Source organism: Pocillopora damicornis, chromosome 14 (assembly GCF_964200805.1).
Source record: "Pocillopora damicornis chromosome 14, jaPocDami1.2, whole genome shotgun sequence".
In the NCBI taxonomy this organism is placed as follows: Eukaryota; Metazoa; Cnidaria; class Anthozoa; order Scleractinia; family Pocilloporidae; genus Pocillopora; species Pocillopora damicornis.
Window position 1 is genome coordinate 15,479,751 of NC_142683.1, and position 24,811 is coordinate 15,504,561.

Here is a 24,811-nt window from a genome sequence, read left to right on the forward strand (position 1 = left end):
ATCACAGCATACCAATACTAAACCCTCAGCCTATTTGTATCAATATTGTTATTTTTTCTGGTGTTTACCCAATAGATTCAATCCACTTACAGACAAATATGGCGCCTGTACATTTTACCTTTATTCTTAGGGTAAGGCACACGTAGAAAGCAATATTTCACGAAACAACAACATTATGTATGCAAAGTTTAAATTTTTCAGACCTTTTCTGCTTGATTTTTTGAGTGGTTCCAGGATTTTCTTGCTGAAAGAGTTCTGGGTGAATGAACCAGTCACCATGTTTTTTGGTATGATGGTTCACATTGATTGCTGTGCTCTACATTCATCATTGTGTACCAATTAATTCCTTTACCATCAGTAATGGCTTTAAATATACTGTGTCAGAAATCACAGCACTGTGCCCCAAAATGTAATGTTGTTCAGGACACAATTTCATATTTTTGAGCAAGGCAAAGGTAAAAATCAAACAAGACCACACAGACATCATCTACAAGACAACATTACTATGTATAATGTTTATATAGTTTTTTTATGTAAAAGCTACTCTATTCATTAACTCACTGTCAATACTCTCCCTTGTAGCAGATATACTTTTTTCTAAAAAATTAGACCCTTTTGGACATCCAAAGTTTTAAATTTCCAGGGAAAGGTTCCCCAGACTTTGTCTTCCAAGTGGGAATAAATGGCTACCACACTATCATTTTGGTTCCTCTCAGCTGCTCAAACATTGTCCCTCCTTTCCACAATCTTACCAAAGCCCCCATATGTGTAAAAACATTGAGGTGAAGTGTGCAATCTTGGCAAGAGATGATAATCATGTATACTTTTAAGTGAGTCATCCTAGTGGATGTTTGGTGAGGTATTGCATTCTGTGCTCAAAATCTAGTTCACATAGACCTGGGGAAAAAGAATGGGGTGTAATAGTCAAGTTGGGAAATTGCTACAAGCTCTAATTCGATACCACTACTCATTTGGTTATCTATCTTGCCAATACTCTTTCTGGTTATTTGGGTTTTTATGGAAACTCTTCCCATTGAGAAGAAGCATGGTATGTGTTTGCAAATTAATAGAAAAGAAAAGTAAAAAAAAAAAGAAAATAAGGGAGGAACAGGATGGTGCCAAAGACAGTGGTACATTTTTTTTTAAATTTTTGAATTAGGGTTCTAGCCTAGGTATGTCTAGGTTTCTACACTTGTTGTTTAGTCTTGTGATTTCTTGCTTTAAGAAGTGAGGTAAAACTGTTTGAATTTGTTTTTTCGTTACAGTCACTTGAGTCTGTAAATGGAAATAAAACACAGAAAAATAATGGTAAGGAACACGCTGCTTGCTCTCTAAAGTACTGAAAGTAATTTGTAACTCTCCATGTTTGTTATTTACTGTTGACATGCTTTGCACAGTTGTTGTGTAATAAGTGGAGAAGTTAACTGTATTTAAAATATTAAATCACTTTAAACTGCATTGAAAGCTATTACTTTTATAGTTATAAAAGTGTCAAAGGTAACCCCTTGGAGAACCTTCCCTGGTTCTGTGTTAAAGAGGTGTCCACTAAATAGAGGTTAATGTATCAGGAAATGCGGGAAGAATAGTATGAAACTAAATGATGCAAGTTTCAGCCAGTTGAGGGTTCTTACTTTTTTTGTTGTGGTGCTAATGGTGTCTCAGTCAATTGCCAACTGAGTATTTAAGCACTAGTTGTGCTTGTCGATTATATGACTTTCCCTAAATGTTTTTTATCAGTGGAGCTAAAAGAAAAAGTTGATGAGGTCATGCTTTAAAAAAATGATAGGAAGGCCTTAAAAGCTTACTCAGATCTTTATAAAAATGGAGGGTTATTTTATTGGCAGTTACATGTAAAGATAGGTTGCCAGGGCCACTTACCAGGAGTAGGTTTATAAGTTAAAAATACTACATTTGAGCTCAAATTGTACACAGACATTATTTAGGTATGATGGAAATTTAAAAGCACATTCTTGTCTCATTCATAAGTGATGCTACATACTCCACAGGTGTCAATTTATTAAATTTTTATGTTCAAAAAATTACTGTTGACCTTGATATTTCCAACATTATGTAACATTTAACATTATAATTATAACATTATATAACATTACATATCATTACATATCATTGTTTTCAACAAACAATTAAATTTTTTAGTATTGATCTGAGTAATTAAAAACATTATTGTCTTATTTCCAAGGTTTCCAAGGAAAGTTTCTTCGCTTCCTGCCTGGGTCCTTATGTACATTATTCAGTTTTTATGGAAGTAACAGTTGACTTGAGCAGGAAAACTCCAATCAGCCCAGAGAGGCTAGAAAATAATTGTGCTTAGAAATAATAGTTACCTTTAGCTGGAAAACATAAAAGACAGAACAGCTTACAGGGGCTGGAAAATACAAGTAAGTACTGGAAAAGAATATTTACTCCTTGCTGGTAATCTCAGAAAAGCTGTGTGGGGCTTGAAATTAACAGTACTGGAATACAACAGTTAACTCCTGCTGAGAAACTGAGAACAGCTGAGAGGGGCTGGAAAATAACAGTGCTGGAATACAAGAGTTATCCACTGCTGGAATTCAGAAACAAGAAACTTTTAAATACTATCATGCTACAATACACTGAGCATGCAAAAATATTTTCCATTACCTCAATTCCAGTTACTTGTAGAGATGTTCTGCCATCATTATGAAATGTGGAGAGACTGGAAATGGAGGCAACTTGAGGAGAAATACTTTTTTTAAATTTTAAACGAAATCTGTAAGGCAAGCTATATGGCACAGTGTAATACTAATAATTAACCCTTTCACCCCCAAGATCTAATTAATAATTCTCCTCACTATCTGCCACACAATTCTTATGATGTTAGTTCAGAGAATTTGGTATTGGATCAACTAATAATCCCATAATTGATATTCTTCTCTATTCTCATCACCTGCCTGCTTGATATTGTATTGATATTGTAACAAGAAATTCTGTCTTGGTCACTTGTGGGAGTGAAAGGGTTAAACATCTAATGGATCATGTGTTCACTTGAACAGTTTTGACTGGGTTTTGAAGCATGCTTAATTCAAGTTATATCCAAAATTCCCCTGCTCCAAATTGTGAATAGTACCTAGACATGGCCATCAACATGTTAAGCATGTTCACACCAGACCCATGAATTTGTCTACAAAACTTCCTTTGGAATTGTTTGGTTCCAGAGTTTCACATCAAGTGCATTTCCAGAGCAGTAACATGTTAAAAAAAAATACAAACATTTAAATTGCAAAGAATTTATTTAAAACCTTGACATTTACAGCAACCCATATAAAAAAGAAATCTTACCAACAATTATGAATGAATGGGTGAATAAAATAGCCTTGACTCCTCAATCTGGTGTCAACTGCTTTATTTTATTCAAAAGTATATAAGGGCAAATTGGAAGGACAGAAAGAGTTACTTTCTATAATCAGTGAAATAGTATTGAACAATTAGAGCCAAATAGTTGCAAGTAAATAAAAGATAGAATGGATTTATTGTATATTAGTGCACTGTGGTCTACTTTATATTTCACAAATTCCGAAAAATCACTATTTCACCTGAAGTTATTTGCTTGAATTACTTGTACTGAAGATGTTGAGCATAGAAGTGTTGCATGCTCAAGTACAACTGGAGGAGTACTTTTTCTTTTTTTAACTATCCATTTTTTTTCGTTAGATGAGCAATTTAGGCTTGAATTTTGAGTTAGATTAATTATGGTTCGCTAGAGCACCCGGTAATCAGAAAAAATATTTAGCACCAATCACTCCTGCCTGAATGACACAAAAAAGTGTTTATTTGTTCCATACACTTACAGTGTATCCTACTTATCACGAGAATTTGTCAACAAAGGACATCATACAGTAGCAGGATAAAGGTAACCAAAATTTATATGAAACATTTGAAAAGGAACAACTAGAGTGATTTTACTGAACCCATGAAAGAGTATGTGAACAAACCTGTATGACACCAGCACGCATGTTTGATTGTTGGATCACCCCGTATTGTGTATGGAAAACATGACATAAACCAAAAATGTTTGTAATGCACAGTAGTTTATGACCAATTTCCCTGGTTGGATAAAATCACTCTTTATCTTCATCTACAATATCTTTTTGAGAAATAAACTGTGACAAAGCTTTGACTTAGCATTAGCATGAATAATGGTTATTGCTCAATTGTCGTTCGTGATGCATGTTAATAATGACAAGAAAGTGATGCTTGTTAATATTGTCATCTGTTGAAAATTTGATTAAATCTGAATAACCTGAGTTTGGTTTTCTTTTCTTTTCTCGTATAAGCATCCCACTTTTTGGTTAGATGGCTATCTTGAATGAGATCCTTTTGGAATGGCTTCTTTTGCACTCAACCCTTCAATTATTCTGTTACGATGTTTTATCTGACGGTGCATGCATAGTACCCGTAGGTCTCTACGTAGATGTTCACTTTGCTTGTCAAGCAAAGATAAATCAATAGTTTGCCGTCGATATATGCACATGCATCTGCGTATACAGCGACTTCTGGGAAAATTTCCCATTGCCTGAAAACATTTTTAACGCTAAATTGACTTAAATTCCAAGGGTGTAGGTAATATATGCAGACCCTTCTCAACAATCAGAACATCACAGTGGTGAAACATAACACCAAAACTTGTAGATTGATCAATATTTTATAGGGAAGGCTACATTCTCTTTTCCAGCTAATAATCTACATGGAGAAATTTCTCAGTTCTGATTGGTTAAGATAAATGCAGTTTTCAGGTAATTCAGTGCAGAAGAAGGTTAATTCATTGCAAAGAAAGAAACAAATCAAACATTCTCATTGGTCAATAATTAAAGAAACTCGCAGATAGCCAATCAAATGCGAGCCTTGGATGTCGCAACAAAATTTGAAAATTTGCGAGCCAAACAATGGCCGGCGTTTTAAGTAGGTTTTCTTTCGCCACCGCAGCTGATAAACAGCTTAAACAACGAAAACACTGTAAAAAGCACTGGTTTTTGGTTGTCGGTTTGGAAAAAGTGGTGTTTAGAGAAGGGAATTGCCGAGGAAATCGAAAATTACGAACCGACCCAGCTTAACACTTTGTTCGAGCGATCCAACGCCGAAATTAAAAACAAACATGGTAAAACCTCGGAAACGACTATTCCATTTCATCGAAAGTGATTCGGACATAGACTGAACAATTCCTTGAACTGTTTAGCCGGACTTTGAACGTTTTTGCACCTTTGAGATGTGAAGATATCATTGCATACTATTGTTTTAATCGTACGCGGTTGTTTTGACCGAACGCTCGGTTCGAATAAATTATTTTTGCGTTTGATGTGCGCGCTTTGCTTATGTTTAATTATGATAAGCCATCTCGTATTTTTCTGAAAACAGGCTAAATTGTGTCCATTCATCTTAAAATTGGAATAAAATATAACTCGGGACATCCCTGATTTTCCGTTTTTTCTAATTAATTCCAGAAAAACGGGGTATATTTTGAGAATTCATCCCAAAAGTGGAATAAATTTTTAAGTTTCCGTATCCAATCTTAAACCCGATCCTCTATTTTTATTTCAATGATTTCCAGAAAAACGGGGTAAGTTATGAGAATTCATACCATAAGTGGAACATATCCTAAGTTGTCATATCCAATCTTCTTTACCCCGATTTTCCATTTCCTAATGAATTCATTCCAGAAAAAGAGAGTAAACTCTGAGAATTCATGCTACAAGTGGATAATACCCGAGGTTTCCAAATGCCATCTTTGCTCCGATTTTCCAATTTTTTTAGTGAATTCTAGAGAACCGAGGTAAATTCTTAGAATGCATCCCACAAGTGGAATATAAACTACGTTGTCGTGTCAAATATTTCCTGATTTTCCTTTTTTTAAATGAATTAAATCCAGAAAAACACGGTAAAATCTGAGAATTCATACTACAAGTGGATAATACCCGTAGTTCCCATATGCCATCTTTACCCCCGATTTTCCATTTCTATTTTTCAGCGGTGAATTCTACGATTAGCGCGAATCGTTAGCCCCCCAAAATAAAGCAGTACGCAATAACTTAATATGTATTTAGGTGTTTTTTTTTCTTTCAGTTATTATTATAAAATAATTCAAATAGTACGCGCGCTCTGATTGGCCATAAAACCATTTTACATGAGCGTATGTAAACACGGTTTTCGTTCCTCTTTCATTAGTTATTTTATAAAAGAAATGTAAAATGGTTTCCGTGTTTACATTGCCTGATGTAAACACTTGGGAGGTTGGGAGAACACTCGATAAGCTGGAAACCACTCTGCTTCACGACGTGGTTTCCTACGCTTATCTCGTGTTCTCCCAACCTCCCGCGTGTTTACATCAGGCTATGTAAACACGGGAACCATTTTACATTTCTTCATTAACTTCCATGGAAATTCAAAACTTAAGCACACCAACGTGCTATATAATATATTGTTCCTCTTTAACTGTAATCACTCCGTAAAGAAGTCTCAATTAGAGACGAAACGCGTCCGAGATAAACGAGAAACTTACAACTACAAGAAGTGTTTCTTTGTGCGGCTGGCTTGTCTTAGTTAAAAATACGAGACAGGAAATATTACAAATCTTAAGAAAAGTGTTTTGGTGAATTCTAGAAAAGCGGGGTAAATTCTGAGAATTCGTCCTACTAGTGGAATAGATCCTAGGGTGCCAAATGCAATCTTTAACACGATTTTCCATTTTTTTTCAATGAATTCTAGAAAAACGGGATGAATTTTGAGAATTCGGCCCGCAAGTGGCTAAACTTGATATGCCATCTTCACCTCGATTTTCCATTTGATCAGTGAATTTTAGAAAAACGAGGTAAATTCTGAGAATTCATGCTACAAGTGGCTAACACGCTAAGTTCCCATATGCCATCTTTACTCCGATTTTCCTTTTTTTTGACAAATTCTAGAAAAACGGAGTAAAATCTAAGAATTCATCCTCCAAATGGAATAGATCCCAAGTTGCCATATCCAATCTTCAACCCGATTTTCCTTTTTTTTTTTCAATGAATTCTAGAGAAACGGGATTAATTCTGCAAATTCATTCGCAAATGGCTAACACGCTAAGTTCCCATATGCCATCTTTACCCCGATTTTCCATTTGATCAGTGAATTCGAGAAAAACGGGGTAAATTCTGAGCATTCATGTTACAAGGGAATAATACCCGAAGTTCCCATATGCTATCTGTACCCAGATTTTCCTTTTTTTCAGTGAATTTGACAAAACTTCGAATTCATCCGCAAGTGGCTAACACGCTAAGTTCCCATATGCCATCTTTACCCAGATTTTCCATTTGATCAGCGAATTCTAGAAAAACGGAGTAAATTCATCCTTTAGGTGGAAGTATATCCTACTGACTTGCCATAGCCATCTTTACCCCGATTTTCGATTTGATCATTGTGTGAATTTGTCGTAAACGGGGTAAATTAAGACAAATCCACCCAAAAGTACAATAAATCCAACGATAATTTCGAAACAGTACTAAAAAAAGAACAGCTAAAATCAGTGGAACCGCAATAAAATCACATCACAATCTACTACTTCAAATTTTTACGGAGGGCTCGGTGCGATATAACATAAACCTACAATATTCAAAATAAACAACTGAAGGCCAAACTTCTGTGATTGAAGAAAGACTTCGTGACGCAGACAAATTATCACAACTTTGAACTCTCAGTCGATCTCACCTACGGCAGATCAGCGAAGCGTCAAAAATATATAATTTTATGCCGACGAACCATAATCTATGATCTTCAACTATTAAAGAAAATAAAACAATTGTGATATGACGCCACATTGTGCTTTTGTCTCAGCTTGTGGGTAAAATGTTGTCAGTGGAGTCGCAAGTCGAACAATGAAGACAGTAAATAAAGCAAGACTGCAAATAAAGCGTGAACAATAAGGCATCCTTTGGTCGAAAGTCGCTTTGTTATTTACGTAGCTCAGTAGTTATTCTTCCACGTTTAGGTTATAACAACGATGCGATCACACGGCGCTAACGAAGGAACCGGATAGAACTTCAAAGAAAATAATGTGAGAGGCCAATGATCCGGTTCGCAATGATCATGCGAACAGCATGTTTTCTTGAGATCAGTTACCGGAAAATACTGGTCAAATTTTCCACTTATCCCGACCCCCCCTTGAATGAGTACTTTTGCTTGAAAACATTACTACAACGAAGTCTCTTAACCAGTCCCGAGCCACGTCTCGCTCGATAGATCACAGGATATGATTGGCCACTGTATCACATTACGTCAGAGGACATATCTGCAATAAGAGGACATAAGTGCAACGGTACAATGTGGATTGGCCTGCCGCCATCTTGAATTCGCAATGTAGGTGGACCCTGGGGGAGAGTTTGACCCATTCCCAATCCGATGATAGAAGAAGCCTTAATTTGGACATTGAGGGACTCGTTTCCAACAAAATGCACCGATTATGTGGTCGAGACTTGGAGGCAGCTCTTCCGCTTTATAACTGCTATTATGATGGGAGGACTGAGGAGAGCAAGCACTGGCACCCTGTAGACTAGGAATCAATCGAAAGGAAAACTGAGATTTACTAGAGATGACTTTAAGAGGACACCATCGTAAAGTGGACAAAATAAACATAATAACAACTATTCTGGGAGAGTAACGAGGTATATGAGTTGTAAGAAGCCAGACGTTGCGCGAAGATTGAGACGAGTGAAAACTAAAACAGACAAGGAGATAGTCGCGTCCTATGAAGCGCGCAGAAGAATAAAGTTGAGGATAAAAGAGGTGCGCGTAAAAATGGGAATCAAGGAAAATTGCGATGAAAAAAAAGGAAGGAACCAGAGGAAGGGATGCGCAAATGTGAAAAGGTGTAAAAACTTGTGTGAGGAAAAAGATAAAAAAGGCGCACAAATGTAACAGTATGAACACGTCCGTCGGCGTTCAAAACCGTGTGGCAATACGGAGAACGATAGACAGTGAAAGAGATACAATCGAAGAGATGACGCGCTTTTGTTAAGTGGGCGGGAGTTTGAAACATGGAATGTTAGTACACTGTTAGCTGCACACATTATCAACCTGGCGCGCGGGTCAAAACAAGCATTGAAGTCCCCATAGGATCTACTTTCTCTACATCTTACGTGCATCCTAAGAACATGGAGACAGACACTGTAAATCAACGCAGTTTTTGTATTTTATACACTCTATATTTCTCTTACACAAAGAAGTAAAAAAATAAGCACAATAGAAACTGCATTAAATCGTTCAAGGCATTAAGTAAAATACGCGCTAAACGGAGACGCTAAAATGAACCCATTTACTCCCAAGACTGATCATAATTTAAATTCTCCTCACGGTATTAATACACCGACAAACATGTTGTCAATAACAATTAGAGAAAATCCAAACTGGAGGATAATCTTTTACTAGAAACGTAATGTTACATCGAATTCTCGGAACAAGCGACAGCAAAGAGAAACACATTCTTATCAGTTGGGAGAATTTTTCTTCAGAACTTGGGAGTTCGTGAGTTAATTAATACAAAATAAGGTAAATGAACAATTATCTTCAACTTAAAATAAAAATAGCTTCAAAACACTTCGCACGAAATACACTGACATTATACAAACCATGTTTAGTTGAAACTGTCCCAGCATGTCTTTAAAACCCTACTTACATTGAACCAAGTGTGAGGTTAACTATTACATTTTATACCAGCATTTACCAATGGTAAATACAATAATCTGCAAAACTAAGATTTATTTTACAAAGCTTTCTTCTAAAACAGCATTGATACAGTATATCTTAACACTTTTGACTACATAACGGGCTCTAATTACAAAGTGTGCTCTAAATACCTAACTATAAATTCTTAAACCTAACAAAGATATTATCAGACATCTTCAAATCATGTTGAGGTACATTTGAAGCGATGAAAAATTTTGAAGAGGTGATTTTCAACAATAAGAAGTTTTATCCTGAAGCCCTGAACCTTTTCAACTACGCACTAGGTGTACATTAATTAATGAGCCTTTTTACCAAAACAATTCCCATTGAGGACTACATGGCTTACGTTAACTGCTTCTCTCATTTATGAGCGTAAATATTGTCTTACTAGAAACAACAAATTCCATGTCACATACATTAAAAGTCACATCTATGGAAACTTTAATTATAGTGAACTCTGCGTCCCTCTTTCCTAGTTTAGATTACATGGACAATTTTTAGCCTCTCTGTCGTCGTTCTTTAAAACGAACGGATCAGTGTTTGGTAAAACGGACAAAAATTGGCCAGACTCGTTTGATTGAAAACAGGGTTGTAGCCAGCTTTTTGACTAATTGTAAGCCTCTTCCTTTACAAATTTCAATTTTTGTTTCAACATTTGCAAGAGTCATATTATCTTTTAGTAAGAATCAAGCGGGCAGAAAACACTTATAGGCCGGGCCTACGGGACTAGAGGCTGGCTACACCCCTAAAAGTAGGTGTAATGTCTCTAACATATGGTTAGTAAATTTAATAACATCATCTCTAATGTTTACTTCTTCAAATTAAGCTTAGAATGGCAATCTTGGCACTGACACAATTAGATTGCATTTAAATGGATTGAGTTGAAAATGGTAATCAATTTTTTTGTAGATATGAAGGTAAATTGTAACAAAGTAATTTAATATGTAGAAAACGGTCTAAGATCAATTCACATATTCAGTTCACATACATATTCAATTAAAGTTTTGGAAATAAAAATTCGCAAACTTTTGCAAATGACGAATTGTTTCTTTGCTTATCAAAAGCTTAGAGCATAAAGGTAATTAAAATCCGGTGGAGAAGCCCCTGGTTGGGTAAAAGAAATAAACTTTAAATTATTTTCCATACAACTGATTATAATACAGGAACAGAGCTGAGTGACATGTTGGTGGAAATGGAAACCTCGTTCATAACAGAGGCCTTGTTACATTTCTTTCTCTTCGCAAGCATGTAAATTTGTTAAGGTAACAAAAAATGACAATTCCACTGATCAAAATATAACGAAATAGACTAGTTTATTTCTTCACCACAGTAAAGTTGCACATCTCAAGTTCCATTGAACAAAAAAATAAAAAGTAAAGAAAAATAGCCAAAAATTGTTTAAAAAATAGGGAAACATTTAAACCTTCCAAGTTCCTACTTCATTCTTTTGAGATGAAAAAAAACATTTTATCATTTATTTGATTTTCTATTCAACTTTTCTCTTTCCTTGGCCATCAGATCAAACGTGAGGTCATCTCCAATCAGCAAAAAGGGCGCCCAGTATTTGATGTCGTGGAACTCATCTGATTCTCTGAGGCTTTTCATGGCCAGGTTCAGTGACTTGCTTGTAGGTTTACCTTCCGCAAGGTGTTGATAAAAGCATTTCATGAACTGGAGAGTAGCCTCGTCATCAATCGCCCACAGGGACACCACAACAGACCGAGCACCAGCCCCCACAAAGGCGCGCGCAATGCCAACCACACCTTCAGCCTTGATCTCGCCCCGACCACTGTGGCAGCAACTGAGCACAACAAGTTTGGCGCGAAGTTGAACATGCAACACATCTCGAATCGTTAAAATGTAATCCTCCTTCTCCGTAGGCACAGTAGATATTCGGTCTAGGTCAGGTGTAAGAGCAATCTCGCCAGTTTCCGGACATCCGTGTGCCGCAAAGTGAACTAAGGAAACGGAACTGAGTCTTTTCAACACCTCACGTTTCGTGGCTTTTCTGCCAGTGATTGGCGTGATATTCAGAATTTTTCCGATCATTTCTACTTCTTCTTTAGCACACGGAAGCTGCTCGAGGACTTTCTCTCCCTCGCTGTTAGTAACCTCGGATACCCACGGATCTCCTACAAGTAACGCACCACTGCTTTTGTGATAATCATCTGGGCAATCGGCAATAAGTCTAAGACTTGCTAACGATGGAGCGACTCGGATTGTGAACGATTCACACAGGTATTTAGAATTACCATCCTTCAATGCAGCATAAGGAGCGATCCACAGGGGTCCATCAGGAATAATAAGTAGCTCATCCCCTTGGAGCAAGTCAGCCACCGGCTTCATAACGATATCATACAAAGTGCTCAAGCATCCGTCTTGTTGGATGTGAGGTTGAGGGTTGGCTTCTTTGGTTTTCTCATCCACTTTTGAACGGCCCTCCCTCAAAGCATCTAAAGATCGATTCTCGCATCTCACATTAGAACGAACACCAAGTTGTGTATAGACACCGAGCATGAACGACTCAACGGACTGGCTAGATCCACTATTCTCTGAAACAAAACCTTTGAGTTTACTTAGTCTTAATTGAACTTGTTTTCCTTGGGACAAAACCCAAAGATTGACGTTAGCTCCGTCTACTGCCTGAAAGACAGTGTTTGATGGAACGTCTTTTAAAACTGCGCAATCTTCATCTTCTCCCTTGTGGTGACTTGTTCCACCACGAAAACTGGATTCCATGAGGTCGGTTAGAGCTTGAGCTCGTCCTTTCTCAGCAACAAATAAGGCTTCATCTACATTACCTTGTTTTACGAGAACTCTCCACAAACCCGTATATGCCATTTGATACTGATTTCGAAAATTAACTTTCCACTCATCCTCAGATTTTAGAAGTACTCTCAAGGAATTCAATAAGTTTATGCTAACTTGGTAATGTTCAACGGCTTTTGGCAGTCCACCTTGCAACTCAAAAACGCATCCTAATAAAAAGTAGGCTACTGCCTCCAAGGATTTGTCTCCTACTTCTTTAGCTATTTTAAGATGTAGGTTTTGGTACTCTATGGCTTTTTTGAAATCACCCAGACCGCGATAAGCATTGCCAAGATTGCAATAAGCAACACCCTCCCCATGCTTGTCTCCTACTTCTTTAGCTATTTTAAGATGTAGGTTTTGGTACTCTATGGCTTTTTCCAAATCACCCAGACTGTCATAAACATTGCCAAGATTGCCATAAGCGTTACCCTCCCCATGCTTGTCTCCTACTTCTTTAGCTATTTTAAGATCTAGGTTGTGATACTCTATGGCTTTTATGAAATCACCCAGACTAAGATAAGCATTGCCAAGATTGCCATAAGCACGACCCTCCCCATGCTTGTCTCCTACTTCTTTAGCTATTTTAAGATGTAGATTGTGGTACTCAATGGCTTTTTTGAAATCACCTAGACGGCGATAAGCACTGCCAAGATTGCCATAAGCTTTACCCTCCCCATGCTTGTCTCCTACTTCTTTAGCTATTTTAAGATCTAGATTGTGGTACTCAATGGCTTTTTTGAAATCACCTAGACGGTGATAAGCACTGCCAAGATTGCCATAAGCTTTACCCTCCCCATGCTTGTCTCCTACTTCTTTAGCTATTTTAAGATGTAGGTTTTGGTACCCTATGGCTTTTCTTAAATCACCCAGACTGTCATAAACATTGCCAAGATTGCCATAAGCTTTACCCTCCCCATGCTTGTCTCCTACTTCTTTAGCTATTTTAAGATGTAGATTGTAGTACTCTATGGCTTTTTTGAAATCACCCAGACTAAGATAAGCATTGCCAAGATTGCCATAAGCACGACCCACCCCATGCTTGTCTCCTACTTCTTTAGCTATTTTAAGATGTAGGTTGTGGTACTCAATGGCTTTTTTGAAATCACCCAGACTGTCATAAGCATTGCCAAGATTGCCATAAGCTTTACCCTCCCCATGCTTGTCTCCTACTTCTTTAGCTATTTTAAGATGTAGGTTGTGGTACTCTATGGCTTTTTTGAAATCACCCAGACGGCTATAAGCATTGCCAAGATTGCCATAAGCACGACCCACCCCATGCTTGTCTCCTACTTCTTTAGCTATTTTAAGATCTAGGTTGTGGTACTCCATGGCTTTTTTGAAATCACCCAGACGGTAATAAGCATTGCCAAGATTTCCATAAGTTTTACCCTCCCCATGCTTGTCTCCTACTCCTTTAGCTATTTTAAGATCTAGGTTGTGGTACTCTATGGCCTTTTTGAAATCGCCCAGACGGTGATAAGCATTGCCAAGATTGCCATAAGCACGACCCACCCCATGCTTGTCTCCTACTTCTTTAGCTATTTTAAGATGTAGGTTGTGGTACTCTATGGCTTTTTTGAAATCACCCAGACTAAGATAAGCATTGCCAAGATTGCCATAAGCACGACCCACCCCATGCTTGTCTCCTACTTCTTTAGCTATTTTAAGATCTAGGTTGTGGTACTCTATGGCTTTTTTGAAATCGCCCAGACGGTAATAGGCATTGCCAAGATTGCCATAAGCACGACCCACCCCATGCTTGTCTCCTACTTCTTTAGCTATTTTAAGATGTAGGTTGTGGTACTCTATGGCTTTTTTGAAATCACCCAGACTAAGATAAGCATTGCCAAGATTGCCATAAGCACGACCCACCCCATGCTTGTCTCCTACTTCTTTAGCTATTTTAAGATCTAGGTTGTGGTACTCCATGGCTTTTTTGAAATCACCCAGACGGTAATAAGCATTGCCAAGATTGCCATAAGTTTTACCCTCCCCATGCTTCTCTCCTATTTCTTTAGCTATTTTAAGATGTAGGTTGTGGTACTTCATGGCTTTTTTGAAATCACCCAGACTGTCATAAGCATTGCCAAGATTGCCAAAAGTGTTACCCTCGCCATGCTTGTCTCCTACTTCTTTAGCTATTTTAAGATGTAGGTTGTGGTACTCTATGGCTTTTTTTAAATCACCCAGACGGTGATAAGCATTGCCAAGATTGCCATAAGCGTTACCCTCCCCATGCTTGTCTTCTACTTCTTTAGCTATTTTAAGATGTAGGTTGTGGTACTCTATAGCTTTTTTGAAATTACCCAGACTCTGATAAGCATTGCCAAGACTGCCATAAGCTTTACCCTCCCCATGCTTGTCTCCTACTTCTTTAGCTTTTTTAAGATATAGGTTGAGGTACTCTATGGCTTCTTCTCCCCGATTATAGAGATCTATGACTTTCTTGACATCACCTGAACTTGCACTACCGTGGTCATGACTAAGAGGATCTTTTTCCTCCATGGACTTATCTCCCACTTCACTGACAGACTGAAGTCTTAATGACAACAAGATCCTATTGTTTTTGACAATCTTTTTTATGTTAAGGGTTAAAAATGTGGAGAATACAATAAAGATTATGTCTTTGATAATATTGATATTTAATAGTCCATTTTAAGATTTGCGTGCTTGGTTCCCAAGCCTCTGAACAAGAGGGATGATAAAGGGTGACCTTGTTACGATAAAAACATCGCTGCTTTTTAAATGCAAACTACTTTGTTATTATCGTTTCTAGATACTGGTCTCTATCACAATAAGGTCACCTTTAGCCTCAGTCCAAATCAAAGGCTTGGCAGCTAAGTACACAACTATAAAATAGCCCATTAGGAGAGCTTTGCATCAAAGGTAGATGATTTATCAACTTTCAGTCTTAAAGTCAGTTATGAAGTAAATCTACTCTTCAAAAAATGTCTTTTCTGTGTGCAGCCTCAAAATTTAACGCGAAAAAACCTAGATTTAATCCTTAGTTTCCAAAAACTGAGCAGCACTTGCTCAATTTTTAAATTAATATAGCTTTTACATCAGACAAATGTTTTACAGCAGTGGAAGAAATGAGTCTACAACATAAATATAGGTCTTTAAAATTTTTATTTGTCCATAGGAAAGCAGGACGAAAGTTTCCGAGTCTCTAAGCAGTGGAAAAAGGTCGAAGGCAAGAAAATCTGCATAAGATATGTAAACATTACCGAGCTCTTTGTTCTGGCTTGTTTTAGAGAGATCATCTACCCAAGTACTATGTATAAACTGGATAAATTTTAGTCTTCTTACCCTTTAACTCCCGTGAGTGACCAAAAGAGAATTTCTCCTTACAATAGCAGTACAATATCAATCAGATAAGTGTTGAGAGTTAAAAAAAATATATCAATTTGAAAATAGTTAGTTGATGCAATACTGAATTCTCTGTACTAACATTACAAGAATTGTATGGTTGACAGTAAGGATAATTACAAATTTGGTCTGGGAAATTAAAGGGTTATTGAAACTAATGTACCAGTTATTGGCATGGATCAGAACTAAGTTAAATTGGCTAAAAGGAGTAATTTCATTAATAAGTCATGAGGAAATAACTTCTCCTATGTTTTCAATCACACACACTTAAAGTATATGAGCTGACAAGTTCCCATCATAATTAATACCCTTCTTTGTATTTTCTCCCTTGAAACATCAAATTATGGAAACTTTTTTTTTATACCCACGGTTAAAAAAGAACGATTCCTTCAAAGGATACAGCTAGTCCCTTATCACACCAACTGATTGCTTCTTCAAATCTCTTCAATTCAACACAAGCAGCGGCTCCTGTAGGCAACAACACAAAGAAGCATACTATTACTGTAGCTCAATTCTAAGAAAAGAACCTGAAACCATTGAAATCATTACAGACCAGAAGAAAAAAAAAGACAAAACAAAACAAAACAAAACAAAGAAACTAAACGGAAAATAATAAACAGGCCCTGTTAGGTTTCAGTAAGATTTATTTAGCTTTACAGACAACTGAAACTTCTAAGAACACTTAAATTGGGATCAACAACTCCCACAAAAACACTAAGAGTTAGTTAAGTCCTGATCCTTCTTTCTAAAACAGCTAGATAGTGACTTAAGAGCGTGTCCACGAGAGCACCGGGCGGTCGTGCTACATGCCATCTCACCGATTTCAATGAAACTTTGTCAGTTTAAAGGTTCTACCCCAAAACTAAAAAAAAACCAGACTGGTTTCTGTTTTGGTTTTTTCCGTGGGGAGATAGACCATCCTCTGGTTTTTCTTGGTTTTCACTAATGAAATCGCTTCAAATAGGTAAAATATATGAAGCTCTCACTGCGATGGTATTTAACTGATTACTTTGAGGATTTGCACACATAGTTTTACATCCTTAGTTAATGGCCGCCGCGAGCATCAGTCAGTTTGATTGACGGCTTGTCAATCAACAGAGGCAAATATACGACTGTGTTTTTAGACTTTTCGATTCATCTAAATATTTGACAACTTTGAGGTCAAATATCTCCCGTTGCCAGAAAGCTACAAGACTAACCTTAATTACCCTTTATAACCCATTATTTCATCTCTGAAAATCATCAAAAAAATCTTTGGGCACTACCGTATTTTTGTCTTGGATACCTTTTAAAATCTGCGATTGTGACAAGTTTCTCTCAACTACACCTGTCACGCACTTCTTGCTCTAGGCGGTCACTTGACAAAATAAACCTACATTTTTTAGCTTTTTATACAAGATGATGGATCAAGAAAGGTTAAAAATGTTTAAAACGTTCGAGATTTTTTGCAGGAATTGAAAATTTCACGTTTAGAGAGATGCATGTTGACGAAAAATCAATGGGAAAATCGTTGCGTTTCTTTCTTCAGTCGTTTATTACTTTCAAGATGTGCTAAAATCAGGACATAGGGCTCTTGTACAGAACAAAACATTCATTAGCCTATACTTTGATCGTCTATTATCATTATCGCACAGTTTACAATAAGGAAACTGTAACAGGAGAGGAGATTTTAAAGTCACATGTCGCCTGCTTGTTGACGTACAAGTTCCCGAGTGTAACAACTTCGGCTTTTCCATACCGCGCATGACGGGAAACTCTGCCCCCCTCATTTGATAGGAAATATCAGTAGCCCCATAAATTCATTAACTACGCCATGTTTCCAGAAAATAGGACAGGAAAATATTTTTTCCACTTTCCACCATCAAGAAATTCCACGTATACGTGACTTTTCATAAGAAGTAAAAATTGTTCATCTCTTTTTTTCAAGAAGATACTTCTAGAAAGTTCTTAATCCTTTTGTTATCTTATTTTTCTGTTTTTTGACTGCAAATATCATTTGCATTTGCTATTATTTTCGCTGATTGTCATGGCCTTTCCTGCGTGCACGTGCAAACTAGTTCATATACAGGACTCTTTCGAGTTTCTCTAGGTGGTGTCGGGCTTAGGTGTGTGGGTCTGGCTCGAAAGATATCTGCACGCTGCAACACGGGTTCCTATGTTTTCTCCTTTTTCTTCATTTGGATTTTTATTCTCTTGCTTGCATTACCACACATTTATGTTTTTTTATTCCCTCAGTGCGTTCCCTCAGATTTGGAAGTAGCCCGTGAAAAGTCAATATTGACCAGAACTGAAATCCTTTTCTATCACTATTTGTTTCAGAGAACCCCCGTCATTTGTGACTTTATTTCTCAAGAAAATGTGTTTTTATTTGCTATTTATTTCCATTAGAACATGAAACTAGGTCCTGATTAGTTTTTTTTGTCTCGTGACTCCCAAAAACTAGGTTTGCGACAACATCAATTAAGAAATCAGAGGCAATTACGCCTGAGAAATTCGCTTGTAGCCTTCTACCCGCAGAAGGCAACTCCATATACTGAAACGTGCTAAGACCTCTATAAACTAGAGACATTGCGTGATGTTGAGGGGTGAAACATTTACCCTAAATCTGTGACCCTCAAACGGATCACGTACTCGTACATGTAACGTCCGGAAATTGTCACGCATTTATAACACCGTAGGCGCACCTGGCGAATTCTATCCATTGGCTTCAATAGCAAAGGGACAACTTATTTACTATTTGTAAATGAGCAAGCTTATTTACCCTACTTGAAAAAATCCTTGATGAAGTCTACTATTGTCAGACAAAACGCGTGGGAGATAAATACAAGTTTTTACTTTCTCAGTTCGTACAGTGATGCTCACTAGTTTGTTCCGTCAAAAAGCTTTTAATGTGAAGTCACGTCGACCTCGACAGAAAAATTAAGCTCACCCTGTCATAATCGATGGTTTGATACCGTAAGTACCAATTTAGGTACATCGTTGGGCTTTGATCACAATGATAAAAAAAATGTGCGTTTCCTCACGCTTGCCACGTTTATTCTTTGGAAAATTATTTTACTGGAGGGCGATTTCCCTTATCAAGGTGAACTCCATGAAATTCTAGTCAAATTTTTTAAAAACTTTGTCTACCCTTGATTTGCACGCAGAAAAAAAAAGGCAAATTCCGAACGGTATTTCAAAACATTTTATTCATTAGTCAATTTATGAACTGTTTTATAGCAGCCCTAGGAAGAAGCAAAATTGAAACAACCGGCGTATCGGTCAAATGAATTCCAATGTTTTCAACAAGGAGTTGGTAAGTTCATTTTTCCTAGTAAATTTAAGTGGGGGTCATTTTTTTGTGACAGCCGATCAAAAATAGACATCTCTGAAACGTCTCTGAAACTCTTTTTAAAAAGAGTTTACACTTCCAGTAATATTTTCCTCCTTCTCGCAACAGCGCAACAGACATTTTAATCCTATGTAGTGTAGGTGTATCAGTTCTATTACGTCTTCATAGTGATGCCATATAAGAAATCGAGTGTCTAAAAAGCCCTCAATTCAATCTAACACTCGAATTGATAAAGTCAAGATGGTGAAGTTGTCTTGTTCCTTTGCAACTAACTGTAGAACCAAATGTTATTTTTCTCGCGCTGGACAGGGACGGCAACAGCTCATACCTCTAAATTCGTGGGTATACAGCTTTAAAAAAAACATTTGAGAGACGTCGGTGTATCCCAAACATGCGTTTCGTCCGAGATGGAGCTTATTCTAGCGCGTATTGGATTATTTGGAGATTACAAAGGCCGCGATTTCACGATGTACTTCAAAGATTCAGACCTTCGGGTTCGTAAATACCAGTATCCTCCTCATAAAAATCGGAGACATGAACTGAGAGAGAGATGAATATGCAGATGGCAGAAGAAATCAAAGCTGGTGGCGAGTCTTCCTGATGGCGGCAAGGTGACTGTAAACCTAAATAGAACGCTTACTGTAGCTGCTATCTTAGAGTCGGCAATGAATAAGGAAGAAGGGCAAGAAGAGCGCTTATCTGAACATCAGTTTTCCTAACTGGTTATTTGTGACTGAGATGAACTTTATATCATATGATTGCTAGGGATACGCAGGTACTGTAGAGGAGCTCACATAGATAGAGGTGGGCGATCCTCCCTCTGACTTAAGAACTGCGATAAGTTTATAGCGCAGACCAACTGGCACGGTTTGAAGCACCTCAGGGTCTCACTAGGCTCATCACATTAGAAACCTTCAGCAAACTAATCGTAGAAGCGGGTGGTTATCAGCAACGTGCACAGATTTCTGAACGTGGGTCATCGCGAGAACTATACCCAATCCGTCATAGACGGAACAAGAAAGCGAGATATTCTTGCTAAAAGAAGGATGTATCAGGACGTTTCAGTCATTGGCTGCCATCCAAATATACCTTGACAAAGACAAACACAGTGAAGCCGACAAAAAAATTCCGCCTAGGATAAGATCAAGAGGAAATGGACTAAGACCGGCTTGCCATTCTATAGGGGATGGCTACGTTCAAGGTCGGACCTCAGATAAAAATTCTGACGAACAATCCTTAACTAGCCGAGTGGACTTTGGATGGGCTCTTTGGAAAACACAAAAAACAGCCACCTTTTCTCAGAAAGCAGAGAACTATCTCCTAGACGTGTGCTGGACAAGGGAGGAAACTAGTAAGGCAACCGCCTCTAATGTGATTTCCCAAATACCGAGAGAGTTTACGAGACGACACCAGTCAGAAATGTTGTCTAAGACTGACCGATTGATACAGCAGCAAATCGCTCGATACTTCAGCCGGTTATCTGCCGTAACAAAAAGAGGTTTATTGATGAGGTCCCCCTCTGTAAATATGAATGAGGACGGAGAGGCCGATGCCAATGATCTAGCTTCAGAATTCGAAACTGACCGAACAAGGCAGAAGATAAGGAGGGACCTTGCAAAATTTAGACAAAGACTGCAGGAGAGGGTACAGTTGCTATTAAGCTTAAAAAAAAGACATTTGCATCTCACTTTTCTTTCACATTTATTGTCTTTGCTCACGAAAACAACTGGCTATGTCTTGGGATTTCATGAAGGGAGATTTGCAGGAAGCCTACTCGTCAAATTACTGCTGGCTCATTCTTATTTTAAAATTTTACAAGTCACGCAATTAAACCCGGGAACACTCGATCTAGAGAGATGTGGATTTATATGTAGTAATAGAATGCTTGAAAAAAATATACAGATATTTTACAATCGAAGCAGGCAAATAATCATAGAGATCTGCAGATTATTCTGAAATTGTTATTTAGCAGACAGCATGAACAACGCGCTTGAATAATTCCTACGGAGAGTCTTCGGGTCACACAACAGATGTTAGCTTAGCGGAGTTCTGCATGGAAATGTTCGATGGCGGTAAGTGACAACGACAACACTCTTTGAATTTTATTTTCGGGATAGAAGCACAGTTTTTAGTCCGATAGAACTATTGATATTTGCTTTCGAGCGAGAGCGCAGAATTTCTCGTCTGTAAAAGCCGAAGTTGTAGTACACTGGAACATGTAGTAATATCAACCAACACGCAGCATGTGACTTTAAAATCTCCTAAAATGAGCAATGATGATGCTAAACAATAAAATTATAGACTAATGAATGTTTTGTGCCTTACAAAAGCCATATCTGCTGATTTTAGCAAATCTTCAAAGTAATAAACGACTGAAGAAAGAAACGCTACGATTTTCCCATTGATTTTTCGTCAACGTGCATCTCTCTAAACGCGAAATTTTCCATTCCTACAAAAAACCTCGAAAGTTTTTCACATTTTTTACCTTTCTTTAACAACCATCTTGTATAAAGAGCTAAAAAATGTAGGTTTATTTGGTCAAGTGACCGCCGAGAGCAAGAAGTGCGTGACAGGTGTAGTTAAGAGAAACTTGTCACAGTCGCAGATTTTAAAAGGCATCCAAGACAAAAATACGGTAGTACCCAAAGATTTTTTGGATGATTTTCAGAGATGAAATGATGGGTTATAAAGGGTAATTAAGATTAGTCTTGTAGCTTTCTGGCAACGGGAGATATTTGACCTCAAAGTTGTCAAATATTTGGATAAATCGAAAAGTCTAAAAACATAGTCGTATATTTGCCTCCGTTGATTGACAAGCCGTCAATCAAACTCCTCAAAGTAATTGGTTAAATACCATCGTAGTAAGACCTTCATACAATTTTACCTATTTGAAGCGATTTTCTTGGTGAAAACTAAGGAAAAAAAGGGGGGATTGTCTATCTCCCCCCAGAAAAAAAACAAAACAGAAACTAGTTTGTCTTTTTATGTTTTGGGGTAGACCCTTTAAACTGGCAAATTTTCATTGAAATCGGTGAGATGGCATGTAGCACGACTCTCCGGTGCTCTCGTGGACACGCTCTTAACATATCTGACACCTGTGGCTCATTGAACTTAAGGAACTAAGATATTCATACTGAAATTTTGCTTTGCATTCCGCATTGAGTTCTTCATCCCGTTCAAAATAATATTCTCATCATGATTAATGGAAGTAATGGCGTAGCAGTCAAGAGCTGGATTCAAATGTTCATCAGGGTGGTCCCCACCTCTTAATTAAAGTCAATTGAGACAAGATTGAACTCCATTTAACCTCATTTAACTTTAGAGTGTTGAGTTCTTTTTTTTATTACTATTATTTAGCACAGCTAACATATCTAACCTCTCACAATTGCCTTAAGGAAAGTTGGATTTAACTCAATGGCTGCTTCTGCATCCCTTAGTGAATCCTGGTGATTTCCTGTTAGTGAAATAGATATCTCTGATTAACCATACACGTTGCAAACCAACTACCATTACTATAATTTTGGGAAAAACTTGTGATGCTCGTTGATATCTGGGGTAAGAGGTTACTTCTTTGTATATTTGAGAGGCCAGGATAAGATGTAAATTTTTCCGGGCATGCATTCAAAATTATCACCTTTTTCAGAAAACTACTACTGACAACTCAATAGCTTCAAAATAGAAAAAAAAATGCATATTAAAGCTTTCATTATCTTACCAAGTTTAGAATGTGCAATAGCCCTGTTGTTGTGCAGTTTGGCCTTCAGTTCTTTGTCATTCCAGTTGATTTTAATTCCTTTGGTGTAAAAATGAATAGCATTGATGAAATCTCCTTTCTTGAAGGCCTCATTACCCTCATTCCTATAAACATCAGCTGTGGCTGCAAAGAAAAAAATAATAAAAATAATTCGAAAAAAATAATAAAAATAATTCGAAAAAAAATTCAAAAATGGGTGTCAAAGTCTGTGGTCGTAGTTAATAATTATTCGTGTATAGTTAGAGCTGCCAAGATCTGGAGATTTCAAATCTGCAGATTTTCAATAGTTATGATGATGCTAACAATGTAGGTGACAACATGGGTAAAAATAATGATGAGAATTATATGCATCACTTAATTCGAGGCAAACCCCTGGAGATGAGAGATTTTGGAGATAGGTTTCCTAAAATTTCTATTCCCTGGGAAAAATTAATGAAATGTTCAATTGCCCCACACAATCTTATGTAAAAGGCGAAATAATGATCAATTTCACTTTCAACTAATTGATCAAGCTTTAAAAACTAATTGACCAAGCTTTAAAACCTAGACCTTGAAGCCTTATTTCTTCTGAGACATTTGTTAGTGAAAGTGCACTATCTACCTTAAAAACCCCCATATTCAATGATAATTAACACTTGTACTCTACTGGAAATTAGATGTGACAGTTTTTATTCAAATTCCCTAACGCCAGTCAGGCAGGGTTAAACCCCCTTCCCCCCCCCCCCCCGCCCACCCTCTTTGGCTTGGATGAAGATCAAATGCCTGTGGGTTGCTCGAGGAGAAAGGAGGGAATGTTGAAGGTTTCAAAGTGATTATGTTTCATTAAAATAGAAAGATGATGGTGATGACGATGATGGTACCTATGATGCAAACTTACAATGGATTTTATATGATGATCAAATGAAGTCTTAACTTATTATAACTTTGTGTTATTGCTTTGAACTGTTAGAAAAGAAAATAGCAAAAGTTTCTGTGTCATAGATCTTCTCAATGAACAGCATATTGTAATCATAGAAGAGAGTCATGACTGGTCAAGTATCCTTTAAAGTGGTCATACACTGTATATATCCTTTTCCACATCTGCTTGCATTCTTGAAACTGATCGAATAGAAATTGCTCTAACAATAACTGAAGCCGAAGTTGAACCTAGCTCACCTCGTAAAGTGTCCTCGTCAAAATCTGGTGCATTTTCTTTGTCAGGTAAGTCTTCATTTTCACATGGAAGTTTAATTGAACTTCTTCCTGTAGCCATAGCAACTGTAAGAAGACTGATGCTTCCTAAAAAGTTGTTCTTTTAAGTCATCCTGGCCTGAAAAAAAGGTGATTGAAAATGGTTGTAAACATCAGCTCAACATACTACCCAGTTGCAAAATTAATATTTTTTCCCTTCTGAGAATGGGAGGGATACATAGACACAAAACCAGAAACCAATTAAGAGCTAATGTCAACATGCATCAGACAAACAGCGGCAAGTCGCCCAAATTCGTTTTCTCTCCTACTTTCATATTTTGTATCCCAATATGTCCTAATAATTGTGGTGTTTTTTTTTGTGAAAATATATTTTAGTTTTTGAAAAATGATTTTTTTCGTTCGACCGCTCAAATATGCAAATTTTCGCTCTGAATATTACCCGAGTTGTGTGACCTCATGTAACGAATTTACTTGACCTCCGGTATTTCTGTCGGCAGAATCCTTCGTTTTATCATCTTAACTTAATCCCCTGACATTATTGAGGCTGGCAAAAAAACAATTATTTTTTGGTGAATATTTTTGTCCGACATGCATTTTCTATGTCGAAAAGTAACATCAAAACAAAG

General features: G+C 37.4%; 2 long non-coding RNA genes across 8 annotated transcripts in view; both read left to right on the forward strand.

Moving 5' to 3' along the window:
- LOC149034665 (uncharacterized) overlaps positions 1 to 24,811 on the forward strand; it is a 262,282-nt gene that overhangs the window by 123,944 nt on the left and 113,527 nt on the right. The gene's annotated exons all lie outside the window — the stretch shown is intronic.
- LOC149034675 (uncharacterized) overlaps positions 1 to 24,811 on the forward strand; it is a 181,730-nt gene that overhangs the window by 795 nt on the left and 156,124 nt on the right. For 4 of the 7 annotated variants that reach the window (XR_016183070.1, XR_016183073.1, XR_016183072.1 and 1 more), the window contains one exon: positions 76 to 131. The exons of the other annotated variants lie outside the window; for them this stretch is intronic. This is a non-coding gene — a long non-coding RNA (uncharacterized LOC149034675). The remainder of the gene's footprint in view (positions 1 to 75; positions 132 to 24,811) is intronic. 7 annotated transcript variants of the gene reach the window in all.